The 14888-nt window shown below is 39.9% G+C and overlaps 1 protein-coding gene across 1 annotated transcript in view; it reads right to left on the minus strand.

Moving 5' to 3' along the window:
- Window positions 1–14888, minus strand: part of LOC124973413 (zinc finger protein 878-like) — an 84866-nt gene that overhangs the window by 55576 nt on the left and 14402 nt on the right. The gene's annotated exons all lie outside the window — the stretch shown is intronic.

Below are 14888 nucleotides of genomic sequence, written 5' to 3' on the forward strand. Positions count from 1 at the left end.
TGACATGAAAACAGAGAGATTAAAGAAAAACAGCCATCAGGTGTCTGTTTGCTCCCTGTTTCTCTCCCTTTTTATTCTCTTGCTACTGCCATGACATGGGCCGCTCTGCTCTGTTTATCCACCATGATGTTGTAAGTGACCTCAGACCACACAACAGAGCCACCGATTATAAACAGAACCCTGTGCTCATCTTTCCTCCCCTAAGTTGATTTCTCATGTGTTCTGCATCAGCAATGGAAGACTGAGTAACATGGAGAATTGGAACACTGATATCCTATATACTATTTATCTTGCATAGTTTTTTTTTTTTTTTTTACCTTTGTGAACTTTTTTTTGTCTTTCAAAGAAGTTGGACAACTGGAAGCTTTCCCACATTCCTCACATTCACAAGTCACTTCTCCAATATGAGTACATTCATGCACAGAAAGGAAAATAAACCACACATTCAGGGGGTTTGTTTTCCCCACTGAGTGAAATGCTTTGAAGTCAACAGAATACTCTCAAATATTTCATACACATACATACATATACATGTGTTTTTTTCTTTCTTTCACTCAATTTTTCAACATGTCCTCTCTTGTATTTGAAGGTGACACAATATTAGATAATTTCTCACTTTTTTGCATTGAATGGACTTTTCCCTAATAGAACTACTTTCAGATTTCAAAGGGAACTGCTAGAATGGATGGCATTTTGCCTATTCTTCATTAACAGGACTTTAGTGAAGTATGACCTTTTTGATGTTTCAGAATGTAACTGTAACAAGTGAAGGCTTTCCCACATTGTTTACACTCACAGGGCTTCTCTCCACTATGCATTCTTTCATGTCAGTGAGGTAAGCAGACCTAATGAAGACTTTACCACATTTCTTACATTCAAAGGTTTTCTCTTCAGTATGATTTATGTATTGTACAGATTTCAGACCAGTCAGTGTACGGAGGAGTAGAGCAAACTCCTTAGTACAATAAGGCCTTCTGTTTAAATGGCTTAGAAATGTTCTGCAAATTCTCTGTTCTTGAGGCCTGAAGACATTGTTATAATAACATTTGGTACTAGTGGACTCTGAGAAGCAAGCAGGGTATATGATCTACAAATGCACAAAGCTAATTGCACTAAGTAACCTAATGTAACTTGATATGACCCTGGAATGGATAATAGTAAACTGTATTTCCTAAGGGAGCCACTTCTTGCTCTTCATCATCCTGTGTGCTTGCCTCTTTATTGGTGTCCCCTTAACTTTTTCAGCTGGACCCCAATTAACCTTTACAGCTGATGCCCGAACAGGGACACTTCTGGACATGTAGACAGAAGGGAATAGCTTATAGCCTGAAACAGGGTTTAACATGCATCTCTCATTGACTGGTACCGATCCCACTGGTAAGCTATGGGGAATTTCCTTTCTGACGCTCAACTTTTCATTGGGCTGATGCTTCATATGGCTAAACATACTGTAATTAATACTGATCTTGCTTCTTTGCTGTCTAAAATAAATTCTAGCTGGCCGTCATATCTGGAGGGTGGGTCCCTAAGACCCAAATATTGGGAAGGTATAGGTAAAAAATTGCATGAGGAGCTGAGGGCTCCTACCTGTGTTACATGCTTGGTAATTGTGTCAAGATGCTATCTCAAAAATACCCTTGACAGAGCCACAAACTTCTCCAGTAGTCTCTAAGACTGAAGCTGTTTCTCAGGTCTCTCCTTAGGTTCCTACTCCTCCCCCTCTTCCTTTTCCTCCCACAGTCCAGACTCGTTTATCTAAATGTCTCAGGCAGGCAGCTACAGAGGGAGAACCTCATTACCTTGGCTGTCTGCCCCATTAGATTAAATAATGCTAATCAGCCAAAATATGAACAATTGACTTTTGCTATGTTTAAAGAATTGAGGACAGTGTTGGAGAGTGGAATTAATAGTAATTTCACTCTTCATATGATAGAGGGGCTGTGAATGAGTTATGCCTTGGTTCCAATGAGTGGAAGTCATTGGTGAAAATGGTTACTTCTGCTCAAAATACAGTGTTTTTACAAGAATACTCTGATTTAGCCCATGTTCACGCTGAGAATAATGCTCAGGGAAACGTTAATATTGACTATGATGGTTCGTTTGTTGTGGGTCGAAGAGGGACATTACAACAACAAGCTCATTTGCGCACAGCCACCATAGTGCATACATAGAACCTAATTCTGTAAAGCATGGAGAAGGATCCCTGACACTTGGGATCCCTCCAAATCCTTTGGTGTAATTAGAAAAGCCTTGGGGGAGCCTTTCATTGATTTTGTTAACCAACTGACTAAAGCTATTGAAAGACAAGTGGACAATAATCTGACCAAACAACTGGAAGTAATGAAATCTATTTACCATAAAGTGGGTACTACACTTTCTGATTTAATAAAGGCATGTCAGAAGGTTGGAACTGAAACTCATAAAGTGGCTTTACTGAAAGCTGCTTTAAAGCTCCCTGAAAAACTTCGTTATAATTGTAAAGAACCTGGCCATCTTCAAAAGGACTGTAAGTTAAAATAAAGGACCACAAAAATGGCCCACTCAGATATGTCCAATCTGTGATAAAGGATTTCATTGGGCAAATCAATGCAGATCTAAAACAGACATGACAGGAAACTCAATTAAGGGTCACCTCTCTACCCAGGGCCAAAGGAGGAGGAACTCTTTTTACCTACAGACACAGATGTCTTCTTCACAAATGTTTCCAATTCCAACAAAAGCTCCTCCCACAAATCCTATGCTGCCACTAGAGGGAGCACAGAAATAGATTTATGACTTCTGAAGATGCTCAAAGATGTCTCCCTGGGGAAGTTTGTAAAATTGTTACCCAAATTCAAGGACCTCTACCCAATGGTACCTTTGGTTTAACTTTGCCCTGCTTCCACAGTGGTAGAAAAGGAAAAAATTTAATTCCTGAAGTGACTGATTCTGATTTTACTGGTAAAATATACATTCAAGTGTGGTCTCATATACCCTTAAATCTCCCCAAAGGATTCTGCATAGTTCAATTAATTGTCATTCCTTATATTACTGCCCAACAACCCCTAAATGAAAGAGGGAATGCAGGGTTTGGTTCCACTATTATTCAAGCATATTTATCTATTACTGAATATAAACCAAAGTTAACCCTTTGTTTAAATGAGCAGTCAATCACAGGGTTGTTGGACACCAGTGCTCATATTAGTCACACCCCTCTCGATGTGGCCTTGTGCATGGCCTTTATAAAGGGCCAGAACGGTTTGGGACATAGGAGACAATAATAAACATATTTAAGAGCTCTTTTTGGTTGCAATACTCCACCTCTTCCAACCCATGGTAAGTTATTACTCGTATTCAAGACATTATGGCAGTTACCTTTCCTGTATGGGGCGGAGACATCTTGCACAAGTCTCAAATGTCTATGGAGTTGCCTTTTTTATAGGAGCCTCTGAGGATTTGACCACCTTGCCATTAAAATGGAAGGTCACCAGTCTTGTCTAGGTAGAGCAATGACCATTGTCTTAGGAAAATGTGGCATCTGCAGAAGCCCTCATTCAAGAACAGTTACAACTGGGACACACTGAACCTTCTACCACTCCATGGAATATGCCCATTTTTATCATAAAGATCAGGAAAATGGAGTTTGTTACAAGATTTAAGAGAAATAAACATATACAACCCTATGGGTCCACATTAATGTAGATTGCCTTACCCTAATCTCATTCCTCAGGATTTTTCCTTATATGTAATAGACATGACTTTTTTTTTTCCTATTCCTCTCTTTCCTGAGCAAAATTTGCCTTCACAGTTCCTGTTTTCAATCATCATAAGCCTGCTGATAGATATCCATGGAAAGTTCTTCCTCAAGGTACATTCCACAAGGTACATTACACATTCTGTGAATATTTTGTAGATAAGGTCTTCAGTCTTTCTGACAATTATTGCCAAGTATTCTTGTTTATCAATATAAGGACGTTATTTTGATTGCTGGGCCAAAACTTACAGAAGATACTTTAGCTAAATTGCAACACGTTCTACTATAATGTGGCCTTCATGTTACCACAGAAAAATTCAATGACAACTCCCTATTAACTATTTAGGACATAGGATACTCCAACATCATTGCATTCCTCATATTCCAAAATGGACTCTTACTTCCAAATTTACCTTATACACAATTTTTTAGGACAATTAAATTGGGCCCGACCTTATATTTCTTTAACTACTGATATGCTGTCACTTATTGCAGCTGTTGAAAAAACAACATAATCCCACCAGTTTTTCCATTTAACTCCTGCACTGACTGCAGCTCTTCAGAGTGTTAATGAAACATTATCTACAGTTCTTAGACTCCCAACACTCAATGTTTTTTTATCTCTAATAATCTTTCCTAGAAAGCATTAGGTCTTTGCTGCAATTGTTGCCATTTGTACTCAAGACTTGTATATAATAGAGTGCATATATTCTCAATTTTCAGGAAGAAATGTTCTCCCTTATGCTCAATTAATCTCAGATGGCTGCAATCATATTTTATCTCTTACTGGAACATATATTCATGTACTTTATCTTACTTATGGAAACACTTTACATTTAAGGTATTTACAATTTTCTTCATATTATCAAGCTGTCTTAATTTTTACCTTCTAATGCTTTCCATGCACCTCTGGATGAACACTTCCCCTTATTGTGTCAAGTCTCTCATGCTCCATCTTCTAAAATCTACTACATTCCACTTTCCAATGGGATTACTGTGTATACTGATGGAGGAAAACAAATGGATATGGTATCTATATTCAAAGATAAAAAACTGGACTGATTATTACACATTGCCTCAAGCTTCTCCTCAGTGAACTGAATTAGCTGCAATTATTTTGGCTCTCTGTAAGTTTCCCACCACCTTAAACATCACTATAGATTCTCCATGTATAGCCAAACTGATGCCTCATATTTCCTCTGTAATTGTCATCTCATTTGGACTCCAATTTGTTATCCCTGTTTATCACTCTTCAATCTCTTTACAGGATTGTACAGCTCCAGTATTTCTTGCTCATATCTATAGCCACACAGATTCCTAGACCACTCATTCAGGGAAATACTCATGCTGACGCTGCTATAAAATCAGTTTATTCTCTCTTCAGATGCCATGGAATCACACATTTTCTTTCATTGAAGTGGTCACTCTTTAATGAAAACCTTTTCTATTTCCATTCAACAGAACCGTTTCATCATTAATTGTTCTCATTGTCCTCCCTTTTGTACCTGAACTTGGGAAAATATAAGCCATTAATTTATGTACTTGAAGATCACATTCTAATTCACTCTGGCAGAAGGATGTAACTCATTTTCCTCATTCCCTCTATTCCTCATTTCCTCTATTCTTTTTCACATGTTACCATACATACATCCTTAAGCCTTATATGGCCAGTGCACATCATTTGTTCACAATAAATGCTCTTAATGTACAATATGAAGATAATATACATCACTGGTCCTCTGCCTTGGACAGACACATTACCCCTAAGGAACCACTAACCAAAGGTTTATATAAAGTACTGAGTTCCACAAGATATAATATGGTGGAACTCTGTACCTTTGATTACATGGGGGAAGGGATATTCTGCTGTTCTTACTCCTATAGGTCCTATCTGGATTCCTGCTCAGGATCTGAGACCCATCAATCAACGTTAGTTCCCATCAAGGACTTCACAATTCAATTCCCAAATTCCATTTGATACTGGATGAAAAGCACCTTGGTTCAAAGAAGGATTCTCCAACAAAACAAGAGGCCCAAGGGAACCCTGGTCTTCTAATCCTCTAGTGACTTCAGGGGATATAAAGAGTTTCACAGCATCTGCTCAACAATTACTAACGTAGATCAATTTAAATGTACCCTCGAGAATTTGGTTACAGTTTTGTTTACCAAACTTACCCCAAATTCCACAATTTTGGCTATTACGGTTATTCCTCTGTTGGTAGTGCGGCCATACTGAGGGGAATTTGTTAATTCTACTGAAGCTTGTATCTGTCATACTATCCTTGATATTAGAGCTATTGATTATCTGTTGCTTTTACATCATAAGATATGCCAGGAATTTCATAATATGTGGTTGTTTCAATTTAACTGATAGTAGTAATCCCATTCAAATGGAAGTGGGTCATCTTAAAAGACATCAGAAAAAAGGTCCAACAACATGATGGATGTTGGGAGTTATTAGATTAGTTAACCTCATGGCTACTAAATTTTACACAGATCAAACAGCTTTACAATGGAGGATGTTTCTTGACACTTGCCTCATTACGCTCTGATTGTTTTTGCCAACATCTGCCTTGCTTTCTCCCTCCATCTTCCTTACACAGAAGTTATGTTCATTCAAAAGCCCATACAACACAAAAAGAAGAGATGTAGGGAGTTCAGGCCAGTCAACGTGCAGAGGAGTGATGCTCTCAAGTTGAGAAAACTCAGAACAATAGACCCCCTGTTTCAATAGCTTAGAAATGTTCTGCAACTCCTCTGTTCTTCAGGTCTGGAGATGTTATCTTATAAGACCACTTGGTACCAGTGGACTTTGAGAAGCATGTTATGTGATATGCACATTCACAAAGCTAACTGCACTACATTACCTAAAGTAACTTGATATGATCCTGAAATAGATAATAAAAGCACATGGAAGCCATCCTGTGTGCTTGCCTCTTTATTGCTCTCCCCTTCACATTTATACCTGGACCCCAATTAACTTTCACAATGTATTTGAAGGTAATTTGAACCAGTGAAGGCTGTCTCACATTTACATCTGTGAGGCTTCTGAGATAGTTCTTTTATATGAAGGTAAGTAGAATTAGTTACTGAAGTCTTCAGCACATTCTTCACATTCAGTTTCTCTCCAGTATGAACTATTTTGTGCATATTAAGTTGAGCAAAATTAGTGAATGCTGTCCCACATTTCTTACATTCAAAGCACTTCTCTCCACTGTCAGTTAGTTCATGTGTGTGAAGGTGACTGGACCTAGTGAAAGCTTTGGAACATTGCTTACACTCATAAGGCTTCTCTCCAGTAGGAGATTGTTCATGCCTGTGAAGATAATCAGAAATAGTGAAGGATTTAAAGCATTGTTAACAGCCATTTTTTTTCTCCCCATTATGATTTTCTCCATGTAAGTCTAGGTAACCGAACTGAGTGAAGGCTTTGCCACATTGCTTACATTTATAAGGCTTCTCTCCAATATGAATTGATATGTCAGAAGAGTGTGCCAGACAGAAGCAGCTCACACCAGTATCAGGATGCAGAGAGAGGTCTCTACTGGCTAAACACAAACATATATCCAAAGCCATATCCCCAATTCTCACTCCTCCAGTCATGCCCTACAAATTCAGTTAAAGTGGAGAACAGTGACAGAGGATAGGATGAGAGAGGACGGGAGAGCAGTGACTAAGATTAGGGTTCTCTGATGACCTCATGGCTGTGGCATGCCTGGGAATGTTCCTGTGCAACAGCACAGGATGCTTAGCTGCTGTGGAAATGCCCTGCATGAGGAGGCTCTGTGTAAGAGTCCTATCAATTCTGATATTGACTGCAGGCACATAGCTCCAGGGAATAGAGAAATTCTCATGGTGGACAACCACAGTGTTCCAACAGCTCTGCTTCTGTTCCCAACCACTTAACAGTAACTTAAAACAATGAACTTTATTGAAAGCTACACACCGCTTCCAACATTGCACTTTACAACTGTGGAAAAGCTACATAGATGTCCTAGTTTCTGCAACATTGCTGAATACAAATAATAAGGCTTGCACAGTCTTTAACCTGATTTTGAGACATACATAAATAAAGATTGCTGGCATAACTCCTTAGAGCTACTTCTCCATCAAAAGTAGCACTCCACCTGCTTTAAAATCTACACTTGTGAATCTCTTTTTCTTCTTTTTTTTTTTTTTTTTTTTTTTTTTTTTTTGCAGTGCTGGGGATTGAACCCAGTGCCTTGTGCTTATATGGCAAGCACTGTACCAACTGAGCTATACCCCATCCCATGAGTCTTTATTTTTCTAATCACCCATTGCCGCTCACCAGAACTACAGATTTGCCTGTGTTGGACCCCAGAAGTTGCCACTCATTTAATCCCTATCAGGGGATTAATACACTCGTTCGGTAAAGACTCTCACAAAATTATTACTCCTCTGAACCTTCCTGCATTGGCTCATATATGAGGATGTGGGGGACACATCACATGCACACTGTAACATTCTGACACTGGCCCCCAAAAGCCCACAACCACCTCCAGTACAAGCGACATTTTGTCCATTTCCAAGACTGCCCAGGAGTTCAACTCCAAAGGCTCCACTCAGACTTATTTCAAACTCAGATTATAAGCTCATATAAAAATCAAAAGCTATTTACAATGAATTTATGCAAATACACAATAAACATTTCAATTTATAAAAATAGGGGCATAGAAAGAAGGGATAATACCATAGGTAAACCAAAATTCAGCTGGGCAAACAGGTCTTAGCTCCATGCCTGGCACAAGGGGCACATTATAATATAATATAAAGTGGCTCCCCTGCCATTTACGCTGCAGTCATTTCCCTGCCTCCCAACTACTTGTTAGTCTGTGAACATCCTAGTTAGCTATTGGTTCATCAGTAGGCTTGAAAGTATCCTTCTCCTTATTGGTCCTGATAACCCAAGGAATTTGACTGCTTAAGGATAGCTCCCCACCATTTTCTCTCTCTCTTCTCCTCACTTTCATGCTTTCTCTCCAACTCACTTTCTTTCTCTCTTCTCCTCGCTTTTCACATGCTTTCTTGCATGGACTCTCTTTTCCTCTCATTTTCTCTCTTATCTTTCAGGGAGACACTCTGTTTGCTTAATAAGCCCTCTTATGTGAATTCCCGTGTCCGGAGTGGTTTCGTGGGTTCTTAGATTGGTGCAGTGACTTCAATGGGCTCTTCCACTGCCTCTTAGGCAAATGGAACACCATCTGAGGCCCCAATGCCCCCCAGACACAGCCTCGCCTTTCATTTGCCAGGATGCTCTGCTCTGCATTCATTACCAGACTTCAGAGTGGTGAGTTCCCTAAGCAGGTGGCCCTACGGCAATGTAAACACTCCTCTGCCAACCTGAGAAGCAACGGTTGAGTATCCGGGACCCTCGAGGTGGCTGAGGGGTGGGGTACCTCCAGCCACGACTTTTATAGTTACGGCTGACCCCCTTAATTGGTCTTATCTCCCAGGTGGGTTCCTGATTTTATGGTGGAGATTCTCTCTCAGGGTTGACGACCCTTTTCACACTCGCACTCACTCTCGAAAACCCTGACATCAGGTCCTTAACCCTCTTGGCTTTGGCCTGGCCCACATTGATGCTTGGGTGACAACCCCATCATTGTGCTGCCTTCTCGTCTCCAGCCTACTAATCTGTGGCCTCGGGATGCCGGGGCACAGACATGGCTGTATCAGTCTCCACCATGGGATCTGGGTCCTCCATTCTGGCAGATTTACCCCTGGGATGTCTACTAGACAACTTTAAAACCCTTCACCTGACCCACAGCTAAAAGCCATCAAAATTCGTTTGTGTACACTTTAGTCAATCCAAAATGGCCACGTAATGGCACACAGCTTCTGTGAGCGAGTGGGCAGATGGAAAGGGATTCCTTATCTTCAAGTCTTTTCTTTCTTGCACTCCTTTGCTTTTCCTGCAAACTTGAATGCCTCCGGTCCCTGCTTCTCCATCTCCTTTACCCCATTCTGTTTCTGCTTCTGTTCCCCTGCCCAGCCCACCTAGTCCTCCTGCCACAAGATCCCACATACATATTCTAGTCCTCTCTATGGGAGGTGACTGGTGTGGAGGGAGTAATCAGCCCAATAGTTAGTGGCATGTCCCAGTAAGGAGTATGATATAGCAGCCCCATTCCTCACAAGTAGTGGGAGATAATATTTCACAATTTTCTGCATCCAAACCTGAATTGATTACTAACCAGGAAAAAGGGTTCAAATACCCTAGGTATCAAGTTTCTGCTAGAACCTGTTAGCTACTTTCAGATCTCAGTCAAGGCTTATATTGAAATGTAAATGGGGGAAGCCAGAAGGCGCAGTGGGAGATCAGTATCAAAGTCAAGAAAAGAAAAAAAAAAAAAAAAAGTCTCCACTTTAAATTTCTCCTGGGCTGCAACACAAAACACTATCTCTCCCTTTCACCTCTTCACTCTGCCCTTCTCCTTCTCACTCTCTCATTGCTATAATTAATGGCCATTATCATTTTTCTTCTAGGACTCATGTTTTTCTTAAATGCTATATTTTTGAGCTCACAATTTTGATCCTACATACCTAGGTTAATGATTTTTGATCAGTTCTTTTTATCCACTCTAGAGTTATGTTCGAACTTCTGTTACATTGCAATAGAGATAAACATTACAAGGCCTTTATTGTGTTAAATATAAGCATGCGTAAAATTACAATTTAAAAAAATGGATCCAAATACTTCTAATTCACGTGATTTAAAAAGGTTCAATTTAAATTGGGTAAACTAATAGAAGTAAAATGTCTTTAAAATTAACTCACAAATCTCTAGGTGGTCAAACTAATAAAATGTTGATGTTTATAAAATGTCTAACATCAATTTTTCTAGGACTTTTCAACAGAAAAGAGATGGCAAATACTGTTGGTGCACTTGTCTATTAGAGTTGAAATGTATGGGATTACTCAAATGTGTTTGATAGACATCTGATTAATTTACAAAGTTAAAATGCTAATTATTAAATAACATCGAGTATTCTCAACTCGTTAAATTCCATGGAGTAACACTTAAATATTATTGGTGTTTTCATAGGTTGGTAAAATTTACTCTTAATATGTCTGTTAAGTTCTAAATGTATTCATATTTTCCAGGTATACAAGCCTTTAAAGCAGAAAATTTATCAAGCTGCTAGTCTCCAAATTAAACTTGTGTGCATTGGTAATTTAAACTTATAAGAAGAGTAAATGTTATTGGGGATTTATTTCTACCATTTAATGTTCTATTATGGGACCTGTCATCAATAGGGTATATGTAAAATTTGTTACTTTTTTACACTGAGATAAAAAAGTTAATGTATTTCTAAAAAGTTAGTGAGAGTCTGATTTGTTTAAAGGTTAATATCGTGAAAATGAAAGCATTTTGCCATTTTGCCACACAAAAGGAAAGTTAAAAGCTCTTTCAGCCTTTCTTTAATTCATGTTTTAGATAAAATGTAAAATTGTGTTAACTAATGTTCATATAGACTCAGGAATCAATATATGTAAACTTTTTAAAATGACATTTAAAGAGTACAGATCAACATCAGAATTAGAACACTTAAGATTTGTAAAGAGTCATGCCTTACCTGAGATAAGGCTCTGACTCACTTCCCACCCTGCTGCATGTAAGAAGGGCTCCAAAGTAAGCCAGATTTTAACTCATTTAAAGTTGTGTTCAAAAGTTTGACGCTTGCTGTAAAGATTACTGTGATCTCAAACAGGGGATATAATGAATAACTCAGCCAAAATTCAAGATAGCAATTGCACAATATCAATGTTTTACTATTGGTGTTTCCATTTTGTATTTTCCTTGTAAATGCTAACTGTTGCCTGATTAATATTTTGCAGAAGTACTGCTTCAAGTGCAAACACCGTAAATTAATGTGAAATAGTAAGGCATCACCTATAGGACAGAAAATGTAGACCCCAATTAGATAAAAGGAGATAAATACCTGTAAAGTCATAGCCATTGAATTAATGCCCAGCTCTCTTACTTTATGACTGGTGAGATTGACTTGCTGGTTGGATAAGATCAAACTTAGAGATTGAGATTAAGTACAGAGGCCAAGAAAAGCCAGTATTTGGGTCTTGCCCTCAGTCAGCCTGAATCCAGCAAACAAGAGGAACTTTCTAAGGAGCTTTGCAACTCTGGGTCACGTGACCTCCCGATCAGGGAGACTGATGAGCTCACTAGAAGATGAAAAGCCACTCAGTGCACCTGCTGCAGAGGAGGGTCATGGAAAAGGGAGACATCCCTGATGCTTCCAAGGGAAGTCACCTCATTGAGGAGACCCTGCCTAAGAGGCAGCACTAACGGAGCTAAGAGGTACTAAGGAGGTAAGAAGTTGCCTGTAAGTTCTCTATGAGTGACCCCTGTGGGAACTCAGCTGAGTCTTTTAACAGACAAGAACAGGTCACTTTGACCAGCTTCATCTTAGACACCTAGCAAAACAGTTAAAACCAAAACATAGCCATTCTTGGGCATTTAAAAGAAATAATAATTAAATGTAACTAAAGATGTACACTTGTGTTAACCCACTAGAATAAAGACTAAAAGTTACAAAAGAGAGATTCTTAGGCAAATGTGCCTGATAACTATCAAGAGAAACTAACAGAGTCAGAAGATTTCAGTCAGTTTAAGGTCTACAGACACAGGTAGGCTTAATCTGTTTGCTAGTAACAGAAATATAGAGATCTCTACTAAATGTTGTGTTTACATTCCTGATAACCTGGACAATGTTAAAGTTCTCAAATAAAGGTCTTGTCCTCTCCAGCCTTCGTTAGGCCTTGTTAGGGGAACAACTTCTCAGTTCTTCCACCCCTGGTGAGGAATTATTGACTTCTGTCATCTTTATGATATGCATTGGCATGTTCCAGATTCTGCAACATTTATATTATATCATCTCATTTCAGTACTCATGTCTTTTTGTTCTTCTCTCATAAAAGCACCCATCCCCAGATGCCTTTAAAACCTGCTCTTCCCCAGCCAGACTTCTACCATGGACCCCTCAATTGACCGGATTTCTAAAAAGGAAACTCCAAACTGCTTGCCCCACAAAGCCCCCTGCTAGCTTGAAAAACACAGAGTGGTCATCGTCCCCCTTTCCCTACAGCAGCCAGAACTGGGGAGAGGCAGTTAGTGTAGAAATAGGGGATAAGTCAAATCAAGGAAATGAAGTCCATGAAAGCCATCTGCCTCTGGAAGTCTGAAAGTTGAAGACTGCCCCTGGGAGAATGGACTTTTTACATCTCATCTGCAAAACCAGGCCTAGTCATGGAGGCAGGAAGGAGAGATGAGGGGGAAAGAACTGGAAAACAAAAGATCTTCTTATAAAAATAGAAATGGGGGAATGTAATATAATATAAAACTGCTCCCCCGCCCTTTATGCTGCAGTCATTTCCCTACCTCCCAATTACTTGTCAGTCTGTGAACATCCTAGCTAGCTATTGGTTCATCAGTCAGCTTGCAATTAGCCTTCTCCATTATTGGTCCCATTAACCTGCAGAATTTGACTGCTTAAGGACAGCTCCCCGCCATTTTCTCTCTTCTCCTCACTTTCATGCTTTCTCTTTCCTACTCTCTCTCTCCTCCTCGCTTTTACACTCTCTCTTGCATGTGCTCCCTCTCTTTTCCTCTCATTTTCAATCTTACCCTGCAGGGAGACACTCTGTTTGCTTAATAAGTCCTCTTATGCGAGTGCCTGTGTCCAGAGTGGTTTCATGGGTTCTTACACACAAGGTATTGTGATGTTCTCTTCAAAAGACTTCTGCAGCCACCAACGTGGTCTTCTTGGTTGCAGCTGAAGGATCTTTGTGTTGTCTGTCCTCAGTTCCTGCAGCTTTCTTAGGACGATGTTGCACATTACTGTTATTTTTTAATCTCCAGGTTCTCCACTACATGAACTTCCTCCTAAAATATGCACACCTTGCCTTGTCAGGGAGTGCCCAAAGAGACTCTGACCCTGCTGCACCTTGCCTGGCTTACTTGGCCTTCCCTTGAAATCTTCATGGAAACTCCATGGCCCCCTAACTCTAACATTCTGCACTCCTGCAGAGAGAGCAGCACATGGCTGTCACCATCTCAAACAGTAGCCCAGCCTACAGGGATCCTGGCTGCAGCAGCCTGACTGGGTGGCTGAGCATGTTGAAAAAACTTCCTAGGCCCCCTTGTGTAAGAAAGGTGCCCCACCAGTCTCTTCTCTAGAGAATTTTCACTGTTATTCCCTTGAAATTCATGAGAATGGTGTGGTTTTGCCAGCTCCTGAGATGCCCTCAGGCCATCTTTCTTTTCGTCTCTGGTCAAAGTATTTAGCATTTCTTTAGTGGCCATAAAGACTTTTTTAACAAATGCAACATCCTTACCTCCAGTTTTACTCTTCAAGTAGATGTTTTCCAAATCTTTCTCCTAGCTCTGCTTTCTGCTCTTGATTAGAATAAATTTGGCTAAAAGTTGCCAGCAAAATCCATGCCAGTACCTGAATGCTATGCTGCCTAGAAATTGTGCCACAGAAAGAAGTCCATCAGTTTTAAAATGTCTCAGAAATACAAGGACACAGGTAAAATGCAACTTCTCAGCAGAATATAACAGGAACGGTCTCTAGTCCAATTACCAACGGTGTCCTCCTTTTACTCTAAACACTCTTGATTCATTTTTACTGTCTGCAGCCCTATATGCATTCTGGTCTTCTGAGCTCTCACCATTATTGGCCATTAAGCTCCCCATACAAACTAAACCATTTCCAGCTTGCACTGCTAAACATCTCAGAATTCCTCTAATTCCAAAATGCTCCAAATGCTTACAAACCACATGATCACGTTACTCACACCAAGGACCCAAATCTCAATGCCAATGTATATTTTACTGAGCTTTTTCACTGTTGTGTCTAAAAGAGTCAGCAGGGGAGATAGCTCAGCAGGTAGAGTGCTTGCCTTGCACGCTCAAGGCCCTGAGTTCGATCCCCAGTACCGCAATAAAATAAAATAAAAGAGTCAAGTACAATTGTAGAAGAGGGAGAGTTTATTTAAGACCTCCATCCATAGAAAGCAGGCTCCATTCTTCGGGCGCTTGAGGTGAGGCACAGTATCATTGTGCAAGAATGTGACAAAGGAAAGCAGCTCACATCATGAACAGGAAGCAGAGTGA

This window comes from Sciurus carolinensis (genome assembly GCF_902686445.1).
Source record: "Sciurus carolinensis chromosome 19 unlocalized genomic scaffold, mSciCar1.2 SUPER_34, whole genome shotgun sequence".
Classification (NCBI taxonomy): domain Eukaryota; kingdom Metazoa; phylum Chordata; class Mammalia; order Rodentia; family Sciuridae; genus Sciurus; species Sciurus carolinensis.